This window comes from Chiloscyllium plagiosum, unplaced genomic scaffold (assembly GCF_037043375.1).
Source record: "Chiloscyllium plagiosum isolate Xiang-an unplaced genomic scaffold, Cpla_swu_hap1 HiC_scaffold_16, whole genome shotgun sequence".
NCBI classification, from domain to species: domain Eukaryota; kingdom Metazoa; phylum Chordata; class Chondrichthyes; order Orectolobiformes; family Hemiscylliidae; genus Chiloscyllium; species Chiloscyllium plagiosum.
The window spans coordinates 59614571-59629845 of record NW_028270154.1 but is presented as its reverse complement, the minus strand read 5'-3'; the positions used below and the strand labels follow the sequence as shown (position 1 = coordinate 59629845).

General features: G+C 38.3%; 1 protein-coding gene across 2 annotated transcripts in view; it reads right to left on the bottom strand.

The window, feature by feature from the left end:
- Positions 1-15275, bottom strand: part of afap1l1a (actin filament associated protein 1 like 1a) — a 211746-nt gene that overhangs the window by 126132 nt on the left and 70339 nt on the right. The window contains exon 1 of one of the 2 annotated variants that reach the window (XM_087995440.1): positions 10253-10558. The exons of the other annotated variant lie outside the window; for it this stretch is intronic. The gene's annotated coding sequence lies outside the window, so the exon portion shown is untranslated. Of the gene's footprint in view, positions 1-10252; positions 10559-15275 lie in introns of those variants that run through there. 2 annotated transcript variants of the gene reach the window in all.

The window sequence follows — 15275 nt, the reverse complement described above, 5'->3', positions numbered from 1 at the left end:
TGGGATAGATCCCATCAGGTCCTGGAGACTTGTCAACCTTAATACCTTCTTTTTTAATACTGACAGGCCTACAATATCAACATACCCCTCCTGAGAATCACCATCCACCATGTCCTCCTCAAATGAATATCACCCACTTTCTCCGACTCCACGCATAAATTCCCTCCTTTGTCCTTGATGGCTTTGTCTGTCTTTAGTTTCCTAAATCACAAGTATGCCCTTTTTTTTCCTTTTGACTAAGTTCTCACTTTCTCTTGATATCCAAGGTTTCTCAATCTTGCCATCCTTATCTTTCGTTTTCACAGGAATACGCTGGTCCTGAACTCTTAAGATTCAAAAGATTCCCATATACCAGATGTGAACTTACTCTAAAACAGCTGCCCCCAAATTTATATTCCCCAGTTCCTGCCTAATATTGTGGTAGTCAGCCTTCTCCCAATTTACTACTTTCACCTGAGAACTACTCTTCGCTCTACCCATACCTAACTTAAAACTTTACAGAATTATGGTCAGTTTTCTCAAAATGCTCTTCCACTGAAACTTCAATCACCTGACCAAGCTCATTCCCCAATACCAGATCTCGTGTGGTCCCTTTCCTAGTTGGATTATTTAGGTGCAACCCTTGGATAGATCCCACCTGCCCCTGAATTGTCAGATATCTGCCGATTATTTCAAAATAAAAAGGGAAATCTTCACTGTGATATCTACAACAGAATGGTACCATTTCAGCATGACTTATCAACTTCTACAACCAAATCTAATGTTATGATAACTTCCAATCACAAATATACTGGCTTTTCATTCAGGCAACGCTTTTAGTTAAATTTGCTCTGAATATGAATGTGCTTTTCCAATATAGCAAGATGTGTGATTTTAATTTGAATGTGGTCCAAATTTAGAGGTGTAATTTCATAAGAACGCATTTAACTATGGATTATAGAGTCACTCAATCTAAACGTAATTGGAAATTATTCAAAACCTCAATTAAATCCTTGCTTGTAATTCACAGAAATTGGATCAAAAGTACTTTCTGCAGTTGTGTGTTTCAGAGCAGTTGGGGAGATTTTACAAACTGTCTGGCAAAACTATGGCTCTTTTGAGCCTCCTCAGCTTTAGCACAGTCTTGTTCAATTTTTACAACTGCTGTGAAGATTTAGTTTTAACCACAAATTGTTTCATCAGCCGAAGTCAACAGGCCATCAATTTCTTACTGATTTTCAACTTTTATTCCACTTTGTGAATTCAGTCAGTATCAAGGAACGTGTGCACTCTATTCCTTTTCTGCAGTGGTCTGTTGACCACCCAGAACCACACCATAAATAAATTCCATCACTAAAATCACCAGAAGGAACAGTTCGATATTTCAACAAACTGGAAGTCTAGTTGGTAGGACACCCATTAAGCATGTGTCTGCAGCAGCATTGTAAAGGCTGGGATATAGAGGTTGGGGGAAAAGAGTGGAGCAAAAAGCATATACTCTGAATGGATGAGGTCTTTATTGATTTGGTAGCTTTGAGCTGTCAAAATTAACTGAATTGCTGTTCCTTCAGTAAATTCCTTGATCTGCTCCCAGTGATTTCTTTACTTCGAACCTATTGTTTTACAGCCTGTACTCTCCATTATTAGGAGGTGAGGATCTTTGAGGTGACAATGAAAATGGTGTTTGGGTCCTAAAGATACTGTATGAACCTCAATTTGTAAGGAATTATGAGGATCTTGCTAGTTTCCACCACAATCACTTCAAAGAAAGTCTATTAAAAAACCTCAGATGGTCATTTGGTAGGAAGTCAGTGGCAAATTTATTTTTAAGCTCTTATTTCAAGCTGAAAATTTGTAGGACTGAAAGATGTGATGATTTGTGATAATGAGAAGCAGTTTCTGATTTGCAGTGATGCTAGACCGCAAAATATCAGCAGCTGAACTGTAGCCAAACCAATTCTGGGTTTGAGAACACCACAAAGAGGTAAAATTAGAAGTTTGGTCTGCACCGAACACAGTCTAACCTGTTTGAAGTCAACGTTTTAAGCTTCAAAATTAACAGGACTGATAGCGACATGTGGCGATCACTGGGTTGGTGTTGGATAACATACTCACTTACACAAGCAAGTGGTCTGAATCATCTTGTTTATTCTGAAATTCCTTGCCTAATAGCATTGTAGGTCTACATATTGTAAATTAGCTGCAGTAGTTCAAGAAGGCAGCTCACCGTCTCCTTTTCAAGGGCAACTGGGGCTGGGGACAAAATGCTGGCTCAGCCAGCAATGCCTACATTCTATGAATGAACAAAATAACAAAGAATCTGTGAGGCATTTAATGGACTGACTGACTGGTCAATGAGATCAATCAACAATTCTTCAATGTCCAATTATAATCACAGTAAGAGCTTTCTCTGTGTATTGCTCACTTTGAGTGGCTGCTTTTAATCCTTCATCTGCTTGTATTAGGATTACTGGCTGTCTCAGATTTTAACTCTAGTCTGTAAATGCTTGGATGGAATCTAGGGAACAAGGTAGACCCTGTAAATCTTACTAAACCCTCTTTGAAAGTCTTAAGAGAAAGGCAATAAGGCTCAACAGGATGGATACCCTCCAATGTACCCTACAAGAATGTGAGTGACTGTGGTGGTCAGCTAAGCTCTACACAGCATCTCAGCTGTGATGGGCTGGGTACATCATCCACATGACTGACATGAGAGCTCCACTCTCAGCTTTGAAATGGCAGGCGAGCCCTCAGTAGATAGAAGAGGTATTTCAGTGATACCCACCTGATTTGTGGGACTACACTTATTAGATTACATTTCAACAATGGCATTTCTTTTTGTCAATCCATTAATCCAACACAAAGCAAAGTTCAGAAAGAAAGAGAATGTAAAATGATTCCCAACAAAAATTATATGTTTTCCCTTTTCTCCCTCCATCCATTAAGACATTTCCAAGGTTACGGTGCTAAACAACACCTAATGTCTTGCATGAGTGATATTAATTACTTCTGTGCACGATCAGCTATTTAACAGAAAATAATACAATTGTGAGTAGCAAGACGAATAGCTAAGACCAATTCTGTCCAAATACAATAACTGAATAAAATAATTTCTGATGAATAGTCAAATCATATTCAAAACGTTAACTCTGTTTCTCTTCTACAGATGCTGCTAGACATCTCTAGCATTCTCTGTTTGTTTCGCAGAGAAGGCAGGAACATGAGCCTATGTGCTGGGCTCTATGTTCTTATTAGTTTTTCTTTACAGAAACACACAGTGCTTATCATGCTTCTTTGGTCAACAAATCCCTCTTTCATTCTGCTTCTAGATATAGATGAGAACAGGTGATCCTGGGCAGCACGGTGGCACAGTGGTCAGCACTGCTGCCTCACAGCGCCAGAGACCCGGGTTCGACTCCCGCCTCGGGCAACTGTCTGTGTGGATTTTGCACATTCTCCCAGTGTCTGCGTGGGTTTCCTCCGGGTGCTCCGGTTTCCTCCCACAGTTCAAAGATGTGCAGGTTATGGGAATTGGCCATGTTAAACTGTCCGTAGTGTTAGGTGAAGGGGTAAATATAGGTTATGGGTGGGTTGCTCTTTGGAGGGTCGGTGTAGACTTGTTGGGCTGAAGGGCCTGTTTCCACACTAAGTAATCTAATCCTCACTTGATTACATCTAAACCTATCAATGATTAAATGCATTTTTAAATTAGAAGCCAGGATAGTAATTGGGATAAAGACTTCTGGTGGACTTTTGTACTGATTAGTCAGTGCAAACTTAAATTTGAGCATCCCAACTGTTCAAATTGACAAATTTTTGTTGTTGCTCCTTCGTGAACGAATGTTTTATTACTAAAATCTATAAGAGATTTGTTGGCTTTACCTTTACCAGAACTCTCATCTAACTTGAGAGTTTATGGCACTTAAAAGAAAGCAGTGTTAGTAACTTCCTCAGCTTGACACATTCTCATGTATTAAAATTTATTATTGCATTTTGGAATAATAATAATGGTTACATAGTCACTTTTAAAGAGAAATGTGTCCTATATCAAAGAGCCATTTCCCTTGACAAACACCATGAGGTTGTAGCGAAATATATGTTCCTGCCTGAATTCACAGGGATGAGGAAATTAAGAAAATGATGTGGGTCTTCAAAATGGAGTTTATAAAAGTTAATTCAATTCCACCAAGGTTGACTTAAAATACTTATTATTTCAGTCTCTGCTCTGCTCAAACCATAAAAGTTGTGTTTTAAAGATTACAAAAATCGTATAATGGCCCATGCTGTCAACCAAGATGTGAATGGAACCCTTTTGGATAGGATCTGTCTACTGTTTCAAACTGTTTAATTTCAGATTGTCAGTCAGGATGCAGCTCACAGATGGCCCTTCCTGTAAACTCTGGGTGTTGTTATTATATCTTTAGAACCTTCTGCTTCCTTTCCTTGCTGTACTCGCATTCATTTGGCAGTACAGCATCGAAACAGCTAAATTAATGGAACAATATCCCTGATTTTGTTCCCAACTCCAAGCCATTAAAACACGCTCATAATGAATGTTTTTTGAACTTGAGAACTATAGTAGATCAATGACAAATACTATTAAACAAAAACGAAGCAATATAGAATGGGAGCAAGCGTGTGCCACTTTTACTTATTTGGAAACAAGTTAAAATAAGTATAATGCATTAATGTATTAATCTCCCTTCAAATATAGCCGTACCTTCAAATTCATCACTGCTGTTGGTTTACATTTAATTATACTGTATACAATAATAGAAACTGAAGGATATTTAAGCTTATTTCGCCTGTGCAAGTGCTCAGAAATAGCAAACACATTGATCATTTTGATTTTGTCATTAAAAATAATCATTAGCATGAAGAAGTGGGAGCTTTGGTGATGAATCAGGGTCAGTGATCCTTTTGGTGTATGACTGAAATTTGCTCTTTTTTGACAATTATTCATTTTGTGGAGTGTGGGTGTCACTGGTTGGCTAGCATTTATTGCCTGTCTCCATTTGCCCTTGAGGTGGTAGTTGTGAGCAGCCTTCTTGAATTGCTGCAGTCCATGTGCTGTAGATAGAACACACACTGCAGCGACAGTGAAGGAACCGTGATAAATTTCCAAGTCAAGATGGTGAGTGCTTGAAGGGGAACTTGAAGGTGGTGGTGTTCCCTTATATCTGCTGCCCCTGTCCTTCTAGATAGGTTTGGAAGGTGCTGTCTGAGGATCTTTGGTGAATTTCTGCAGTGCATTTTGTAGGTAGTACACACTGTTGCTACTGAGTTTCAGTGGTGGAGGGAGTGGCTGCTTGTGGATATAATGCCAATCAAACAGCCTATTTTGTTCTGGATGGTGTCAAGCTTCTTAAGTGTTGTTGGGGCTGCACTCATCCAGGCAAGTGGGGAGTATTCCATCACTCTCCTGACTTGTGCCTTGTCGATAGTGGACAGGCTTTCGGAAGTCAGGAGGTGAATTACCTGCTGCAGTACTCCTAGCCTCTGACCTGCTCTTGTAGCCACTGTGTTAATGTGGTGAGTCCAGTTGCGTTTCTGATCAATGATAACTCCCAGGATGCTGATAGTGGGGGATTCAATGATGTTAACATTGTTGAATGTCAAGGGATGGTGGTTAGATTGTCTCTTGTTGGTGATGGTCATAGCCTGGCATTTGTGTGGCGCAAATGTTACTTGCTCCTTGTCAACCGAAGCCTGGATATTGTTCAGATCTTGTTGTATTCGGACACTGAATATTGTGCAATCATCGGTGATAGCCCCACTTCTGACCTTATGATGGAAGGAAGGTCATTGATGAAGCAGCTGAAGATGGTTGGGCTGAAGATGATACCCAGACAAACTCCTGCAGAGATGTCCTGGAGCTGAGACGACTGACTTCCAACAACTTCGACCATCTTCCTATAAGTCAGGCTTGACTCTAACCATCATGGACCTGCCCCCCCCCCCCCACTACCAATACCCATTGATTTTGCCAGAGCTCCTGATGCTACACTGGGTCGAATACAACTTTGATGTCAAGGGCTGTCACTCTCACTTCACCTCTGGAATTCAGCTATTTTGTCCATGTTATCTCGGCACAGACTGAAAAAAACCCCAAAGAGTTGCTGCTGATTGTGGAAAAAAATCCCAGTTGATACTGGATAGATAGAAAATACTGAACTAAAGTATTTTTTGTGGGATGGTGCTCGGTGAGGTTCGTGAAAGCTCTGTCATCTGGTATAAAGAATCAGAATCAGGTACATAAATCAAAATTGCCAAACTTACATCAGTTTCAAAACACACAAGATCCTGTCAAACTGGGTGCTGTCGGAGATGCATCTAGCCCTTGCACAGCACATGCTTATAAAAGATAAGTCAATAAGGAGATTCCACCATTTCCACCAGAATGCTCTTAACACCAGTTTGTACAAATAAGAGACAAGTTACCTTCATGGTTCACAAAGCAAAGAGGGATTATATTCTTAGGCTTTGGATTATCTGTTACATCAGCCTTGACTGAAGGAATTAGAAAAAAAAACATTTTCTTAACTTGCAATCAGGAAAGTGTTCTGCAAGTTGCCCTTCAGCAGGATCACGCATAAATATCCCTCTTTTCCCATCCTTCCATGATAGGACACTTACCAGTGAGTTTGCTAAGACCATCCAACTACATGTTCTTATAATGGAGGAGGAAGTCAAACAAGTGGATTTAATTGTTTCTGTATCAAATCCCTCAAGTTGCTTGATTGTGTAAAGTTAACTACCTGTGGAAGCATTACCATTTTGTAACAAAACAAGCACAAGATGGAAGCAATTCATTTTCCATTGCGAATGAATGTGGCTTCATCAGGAGCTACCCTGTCTAAAGAAAATTTTGGGTAACTTTGAAGAGTAAATTATAACAGGAATCAACAATTCAGCTGTTTATTGAACTAATTATCACAAGGAATGCTCTGCATTTGACTACTTTACCAATAATTTTTTTCAATGACAACTGCCCATGAGTTTCTTATTTATTTGTTCGTAGCATAATCATTGTAAATGTTGCAAGTCTGCATATATTTGTTGCTCCATCTCACTTTGCATCATCTCTGCAGAATTTTTCCTTCCACTGATTCACGTATAAGTGTAAACTGGTTATATAATGTGCAATGAGAAGGGTATAGAGAATTGAGCACTGTTATGATCTGCTTAGAGACTGATGACTTTTATAAAATCTATTTGAATTTTCAGTGGCCAAAAGTATCACATGATAAGATTTCACGCTTTAAGACTTGTCCTATCATAAATAGAACTTCTATTTAGTGCTAATTTATACCTAAAATGGCAGAAAAGATCCCCTAGGTCACTTTTAACATAACTAAAATTTTTCTGCCAAATTATACTTTACTCTGCCCCTTAGTTGACACGTCAACCTTCTGAAATAAGTTCAAGGCTATTCTCCACTTGTGATGAAATACTTGCTTTTTTTCCTATTCCAGCTGGTAAACCTTTAATTCCAGCACTGACTTCCACCGCAAGGGTAACCCTGGAGAGTCTTTTTGATTAGATTACTTACAGTGTGGAAACAGGCCCTTCGGCCCAACAAGTTCACACCGACCCTTCAAAGAGCAACCCACCCAGACCCATTCCCCTACATTTACCCCTTCACCTAACACCAAGGGCAATTTAGCATGGCCAATTCACTCTAGCCACAACCAGGTGAAACTTCCAGCTTCATTCATGAATTTGATCTCTTCAATCTGAGCATGAGCTGTAGACTGTATGGTGAAGAACAAAGTCAGCATTTCCTCTGATTCAGGCATAGGATTGACTGCCTCTCCCTCCCTGCTCTCTTAATTCCTTCAGGCTGACTTACAACTGAGTTTTAGGGTTATCCGAGACTAAGCTATAACCCGAATACTACAGCGGCCTTCCCAAAGATCTTCGTTTCCCAAAGTACATTCCCACAGCAACATTACTCACTTGGACCTTGTATCCAGTAGAAATATTTATTAGCTATTCTCTGGACTGCATTCTAGTTTATTAAATAAATCATATGGCGTATAATCATTAATAAAACTTGACATTCTCAACATCTCCCTCTGTCACATGGAGACCACCAGTTCATTCACAGGCAGCATACATTGTCTCGCCATTGTCTACCTACAGGAGTGAATGTTTTGCATTTTTCTCCCAATAAAACAAACTGTGCCACCCTTTACTGTAGTAACAAACAAACAAACCACCCAAACCTGTCGTCAGGCAAATGCAGAGGAGGTCACACAGTCTCATCACTCCATCACTTTAACTTAGATTAAAGAAACAGTGCCGGTAATATAACAGCTTTATAAACTTGATATTTGGGCTCTTGTGACACAGCGATAGTGTCCCTACCTCTGAGTAAAGAAGCCAGAGTTAAAGTCCCACGTACTCCTGGGATGCTAAATAACATCTCTGAACAGGTTGATTACAAAATATCTAGAAACTTCATATTTGACTTTGACCTAAAGAATTAACTTATCTTCACATTTTATCACCAAATATAACACCTCTACAGCTGTATGTACCCTTGGAAACAAAACCTTATTTCTAAAGTGCTGACTATCTCAGTATAATTCCACACAGATTAGTTGATGAATTATGTGAGATTATTTGTTGTTAACTTCTGGCATAGCACAGTTAATCTTTCACTCACCCTATTCAAATGTAAATTGAAATTGTAACATAACTGCCAGCAGGCTTGTTTAACCTGGTGAGAAATACATGACCTTTTATGTTTCAAGAAGAATGCAGTTAGTTTTCTGAGAATGAAATTGATTGCATTATCGATTAAAAACTGATTATAAAATGATCATTGAAGAATATCCTGTTTTCTTTCGGAATAAATCCACAATATACATTCTTCATTTTAATCATGAAATTTACTTAGCCATGCTTTGATGAAACAGGACTAAATAATATCATGGTCATGGAATAAATTACAATCTATCTACTAAGTGTACAGGAAAAAAATAGTATTGTGATTAGTATAAAATAAATAAGGATTATCAGTAATCCCTTTAAATTGTATCTGTAACATTAAGGTAAATTATTCCATTGCAAATAACTTCAAATTTTAACTCTGTTTATAGCAATTGTCAAAAATTAATTTTCATACACTTGTTTTCTAATTTCATTCCAGAACTATAATTGAGCAGTGATGTGAGAAAAGGATGCAGACTTAGTTATGGAACACTATTCAAGCAAACTAAATGTCTCTATGGAATCTATAAAATATTAAAGAACTGACTAGTTCTCAACAGTTCCTTCAGCACTGTGCTAGGTGTACAAGCAAATGTTAAGTGAGAATGGTTAGAACACCTCTACCCATTCTAACGATCTCAGCATCTTCATAAGTATTTGGCATTTGTTCTAACTGATCAGATTTTATAGGGAGGATTTGAATGCATTATGTTGCCAAAGACTAGTTGGTGTAGGCGTTAAAAAATCTAATGTGGAATTTTATCCTTAAAGCCTAGATTGAAAGGAGATTTTGATAGAGACGTGCATTATTGTAAGAGTCGAGACAGAGTAGATAGAGAATAAAATTAGATGGGGTTCCCTCCTTTGACGAGTGTTAAGGAAATCACTGCGAGGAGGGCAGGCATATGGGCTCTGGGTTTAGCTATGATAATGCCTTCAATCCCTGATTAAATAATCTGCTGACACTAGTTCTCTTATATAAAAAGTGACTCGCAAATGTCCATCAGCAAAGAATTAACATCTTCAGGAAAATAAAAGTGGACAGGAGATAAGTGGACAGGAGTAAGTGAATAAAATATAATTTTCAGGAAGCCAATTTGAGTGAAGAATATGTGTATTTCTTCAGCCAATTTACCACAATAAAAATACATTTTCAACTGTTTGGCTCAAAAGATTTTATAGTGAATGGAGAGAGTAAGAATCCTTTATGACCTCAAAACCTTTCTAATCCAATAAGTGGTGTCAAACCTTTGTGTAATATGAAAAACAACTCTCCAAACGATCAGTCAGGGGCCCAAACACTTAATATTAAGCCTTATTCCAAAGTTTCATGTGGTTTGACTTTCAAGTTTTAATACATGTCAGAATCCACAGCAAACATGTGGAGCTCTTACTGTGGTATAAGTGTCTGGATATGAGTCAAGATGCTAATGTATATTCTATAATTATTAAATCTAATATGATTTTGGACTGTTTTTAAAACGAGCAAAGCACAGCAGTTTTATAGTCTCAGTGTGAAGTCTTAAATTAATTGTTGGAAAATTGTTCACAGTACCTGTCCAAATTTCCGATATCCGCTCTCCATTGGCAGGACTCCCTACTGGACAAACTGTCCCCAAAGTCTCATCTCAACCCATGTTACAAAAGCACATTAAACGTCTTCCAATTTGTAAGCATCACTCTCAGTTGCATTCTTCCTGTGCTATGACTGCTAATTCTCTGCCAAAAGAATACAAATTACATCTTGCAAAATCAAAGAGTTTTGTTTACTTGAGGAAACAACTGGAGCTGCAACGCTATTTTTGAACTTAGTTATTTTCCATCTTTTTCATTGTTGGAGAAAGGCACAAGTTCCTTGTAAAAAGCCCCCGCAAACAGTAACCTATAGATGTTGACAAAACCCCTTTCACTTATAAAAGGCAGCACTGACTGTATTCAGGTCTATCATGACACCAGATGAAGATCATCAGTTCAGGAAAAAATATTAATATTCACTTTGCACGTTCTTTAACATAACCAAACATGGCAACACATGAATCTTTTGTTGATGCAATATATCCCTAGCTGTTATCGGTGTCATGGTGATATCCAGTAACATTTATGTTTTCTGATTTATTAATGAACACATGGCTATTTTCACAGCTACAGCAGTTAATCTTAATAAGTGACATTTTAAGATTTTAATGGCTGGGATTTCAACATTATTTTTCATTTCATTTTGAAGGGAATAACATTAACATTTCCAATATCAAATCTTGAAATGACAGAGGTTAACTGAGCATTTCATTAAATTCAGAATCCTACCTTAATGTGAACTGATGCTAATTTCATGATTTGGCTAGTTGGAATGGAAGCCTAAACACAGTCTTTGATCTTCTCATTTTCTCTTCATGCCCTCAGGGCTTCATAACCTTCTTCCAGCTGTATAGTGCAGTAAGAACTTTTCATTCTATAAACCCTGCTCTCTAATGCAACTCCAAATTACATTGTCCACCACTGACGGTAATGCCTTCATGTGGTTAGGCCTTAGTGACTGGAATTGATGGGTAACTGATCTGAAAATACAACTTCACACTTGGGCAACAAGTTGAAAGTCTACACCATTCAAGCTTGAGAAAGAGCTTCCTCGCAAGTAAAGGAGATCAGGAAGAGCCAACCTGTACCAGTTTCATGTACTTCTGCTAGGTTATTTTCAGAGTGGCTGAGACAGAAATCTCAGAACAGATCATCTGTGTGCATTGCATTTAATGATTAAAAATAGGTTGAGGGAAAGAGCACTGGTGGAAGAAAATATGCTTGCTGTAATCACAAGATGTAAAATGTGGGAAAATGACTTTTTTGGAATGCAGGTTAAAAGTTTGCCTCATAACATGTCAATATATTGACAAAAAGATTTTTTTCCCTCATTCTTAAATAGATAGTACATCTTACAGAAATTGTAAATAAGATATCAAATCGAAGTCTATGCAGCAATAAGGAACATTTTTAGTGCATCCTCATTATGTTGTTCCTTAACAAAACAGACAGAATCAGGCTAAGAACAAATTAATATTGAGAAATACTAACGTTCAAAGATGTAGGAATCTTTAAACTGAATATCTAAACAATGTAAGTACAGTGGCCACAAGAGCAACTCAGATGCTAGGAATTCTGCTAAAAACAACTCAGACTCCCCAAAGCCAGTCCACCACCTACAAGACTCAAGTGATGAGTGTAATGGAATATCCCCCACTTGCCTTCAATAAAACTTAAGAAGCTTGACACTATTCAGGAAAAAAACAGCTCATTTGATTAGCACTGTATCAACAAACATCCACTACTGACACTCAGTAGCACACACTGTTGCTATCTACAAGATGTACTTCGGAAATTCTCTAAGGAGCATTTGACAGAATTTTCCAAACCCAGCATTAATTACAATGCAGAAGGACAAAGACAGCAGATGCATGGGAACACCAACACCTGCAAGTTCCCTCCAAGTCACTCACCATCCTGACTTTGAAATAGATCTCCATTGTTGCTGTTTCAAAATCCTGGAACTACCTTACTCATGGCATCGTGCATGTACCTACACCAAATGGACTGCAGTAGTTCAAGAAGGCAGCTTACCACCACTTTCTCAAGGACAACAAACACTGACCCAGTCAGTGATGCCCACATCCAGTAACTAAAAAAAAGTTCTCTCCTCTACCTGAAGACACTGCCTCATCCTGTGGTGTAGGCCCATAATCTCACCACCAAAGTACCATGTCTAGCCACATTTTGATTTGTGAAGTGAGGTTTTTAAAAGCTGTATAAGGATGCACTATTAGCAACTGTTACAAAAGTCATTTAATATATAATGATACACACTATGTAAAGGGAAGAGAGAAGGCAGCTTGTTGTGAAGCATTCATTTCATGTTAGTAGCCATGAGCTTTTTAGATATTTTGTTCTTTAGTTAAGGGCTGGTTTGTTTCTTTTGCAGTGACATATCACCTAGTCAATTTTGATGACTTCTAATCAAACTCAGATGAATCTCCTGGGCAGTATGATGAAGGATTTATTTCACAGCAATAAACCTTTACCAATATGAATATTCTGGTTGTGTGCTTTGTCAAAGCAATACAACACCAAACAGAGACTGCCATTTAAGGTAAAAGCACATATTCTGTCATTCCTTGTCGATAAAAATAAAATGTACAACATGAAGGAGAACACGATCAATCATTCATGGAACAAGCAGTTTCATGATTAGGTCCTTTTTTTAATCCCATAAAAGGAAAAAAAAATCTTTTTAAGAGAGTGTCAATGAGTTTGTTTTTCAAGTGAGAGTGTCAAATATACTAACTGTGACAAAACTCTAAAGGGCACATATGGGCTACAATGGGGCACTGTGATGGGGGCAATGCTGCAGATTAAAGAATAAAACCACAAGAATAGTTTAAGTTCTTCAATCCTATAACTAAGATTCCTTTATCTTATAACAAAAGCATCAGATGTTAGAAGCATGGAAAATAAAGACTCTTATTTATATAATACCTTCCAGCAGCTCAGGAATTCCAAAATATTTCATAGTTATCAAAATACTTTTAATAGTTAGCCTATAATTATTACTGAAGAAAATGTTACAGTCAATTTATTAAAAAAAAACACCTCCCACAACAACAATGCAACCAGATTAGTCAGTCTTTTAGGAGTTAGTTGAGGATAAATATGAGCCAGGACACCAGTGAAAATTACCCTTCCTTTCTTCAAAAAGCAACCTGAGAGGGCAGACCGTTTAACATCTCATAGAAGAAACAGCACATTCAATACAATGCAGGACTAGAATTCAAACATCAACCTAGAATTTGTGCTCAACTCCCTGAACTTGAACCCACAACCTGCTGAATTGAAAAGTGAGAGCAATACCAGTGAGCCAGTGCAAATTCAGAGTCAATAAAATGTGGAGCTGGACAAACACAGCACGTCAGACAGCATTGGAGGTGCAGGAAAGTTGATGTTTTGGGTCAGGTTGGCTTCTGATGAAAGGTCCTGAGTTGAAACATCGACTTTCCCGCTCTTCCGATGCTGTCTGACCTGCTGTGTTTTTCTAACTCCACATTTTATCGACTCTGACTTCCAGCATCTGCAGTCAGTACTATCTCCAGTATAAATTCAGTCTTGAAGTTATACATTATAAAATTAAGTTCACATATTATACATGCCAGTACTTTTGTGTTCCAGTTTAAATGTGACACAGTATCCTTTCTTACTGCAGGAGGCACATTGCCATCTCTCTGTACCAAGCCAGATATTAATGTATATAATCAACATCCAATCAACAATGTCAGGGTTGTACAGGATGTGGCCTACTGCAGGCTTTTTGGATTCAATCGGACAAATTCTTAAGGCACTTTATCGAAGAACAACTTCAAGAACTAATTTTTATTCTGACTGGAGAAGAGTCTGCCAACCAATTAGTAAATTTATATCATTGAGGAAGAAACCTGAGTATTCTGGACACAAGAATTTTAAACAGCTGATGAAATCATGTTTTCAAGATTCAAATAAGGGAAAGAGTAAGAGGTAGAAATGATCAGGAGGGAAAGGATAGTGGAAGAAGTAGTGAATTATCCAGCTAAATCATACATTTTTGTTTAGGAGAAATGAGAGTTATATTGGGTTTTTTTGGAGGAATTCAAGTAGAGAAGCCCAGGAAAGATTTTTGGTGCATCTTACCAAATTCATCTCATTAACTATCTACCCTACCTTGGCTCTGACAAGATTCCAGTGTCATTCCACCTATCCCAGAGCAATTTACCACTCAGTGGATATCCATCAAAAGAGCAGATGTCCTTGCATACATGCCATTGCTCAAAAGGCCTCTGAACGTTCTGACAAGTGTTGGCAATTTGACATTGCCTCTCACTGGCAATATCATGGCACGCAGCCAAGCAATCAGACAACTCCAAATATGAGCTTTTAGTTACAGTCATCAAAAGGGAACACAAACAAAACTAAAACATGCATTGGTTTGACCTCACAATGCAAACCAAGTGCTGGTAATATGACCACCAATTTTTGAGAAGATTTGTAGCTCAGGTTGAGGTTGTGGATATAAGTTTGCTCGCTAAGCTGGAAGGTTCATTTTCAGACATTTCCTCACCATTCTGGGTTACATCAGTGAAACACTGGTGTTAGTGACCCGCTTTCTGTATGTGTGTTTAGGTTTCCTGGCATTGGTGACATCATTCCCTGTGGTGATGTCATTTCCGTTTTTTTCTCAGAGGGTGGTAAATGGGATCAAAGTCAATATGTTTGTTGATAGAGTTCATCCTTCTAGGAATTCTCATACATGTCTATTTGGCTTGGCCCAGGATGGATATGTTGTCCCAGTTGAAGTGGTGTCCTTCTTCATCTGTATGTAAAGATACTAGTGAGAGTGGGTCATGACCACCAATATTTTACATTCCATGATGGTCAATTGCTTCCAGCTCTCATCGACTGGATCCAGCCCTCAATCATGTTCTGTCAGGGGGCTTGTAACATCTTATGCAATTGAGCACTGTCTTGCACAAGGAGGGTTTCTTTCTCCCTAATGTCCATGTCATCCT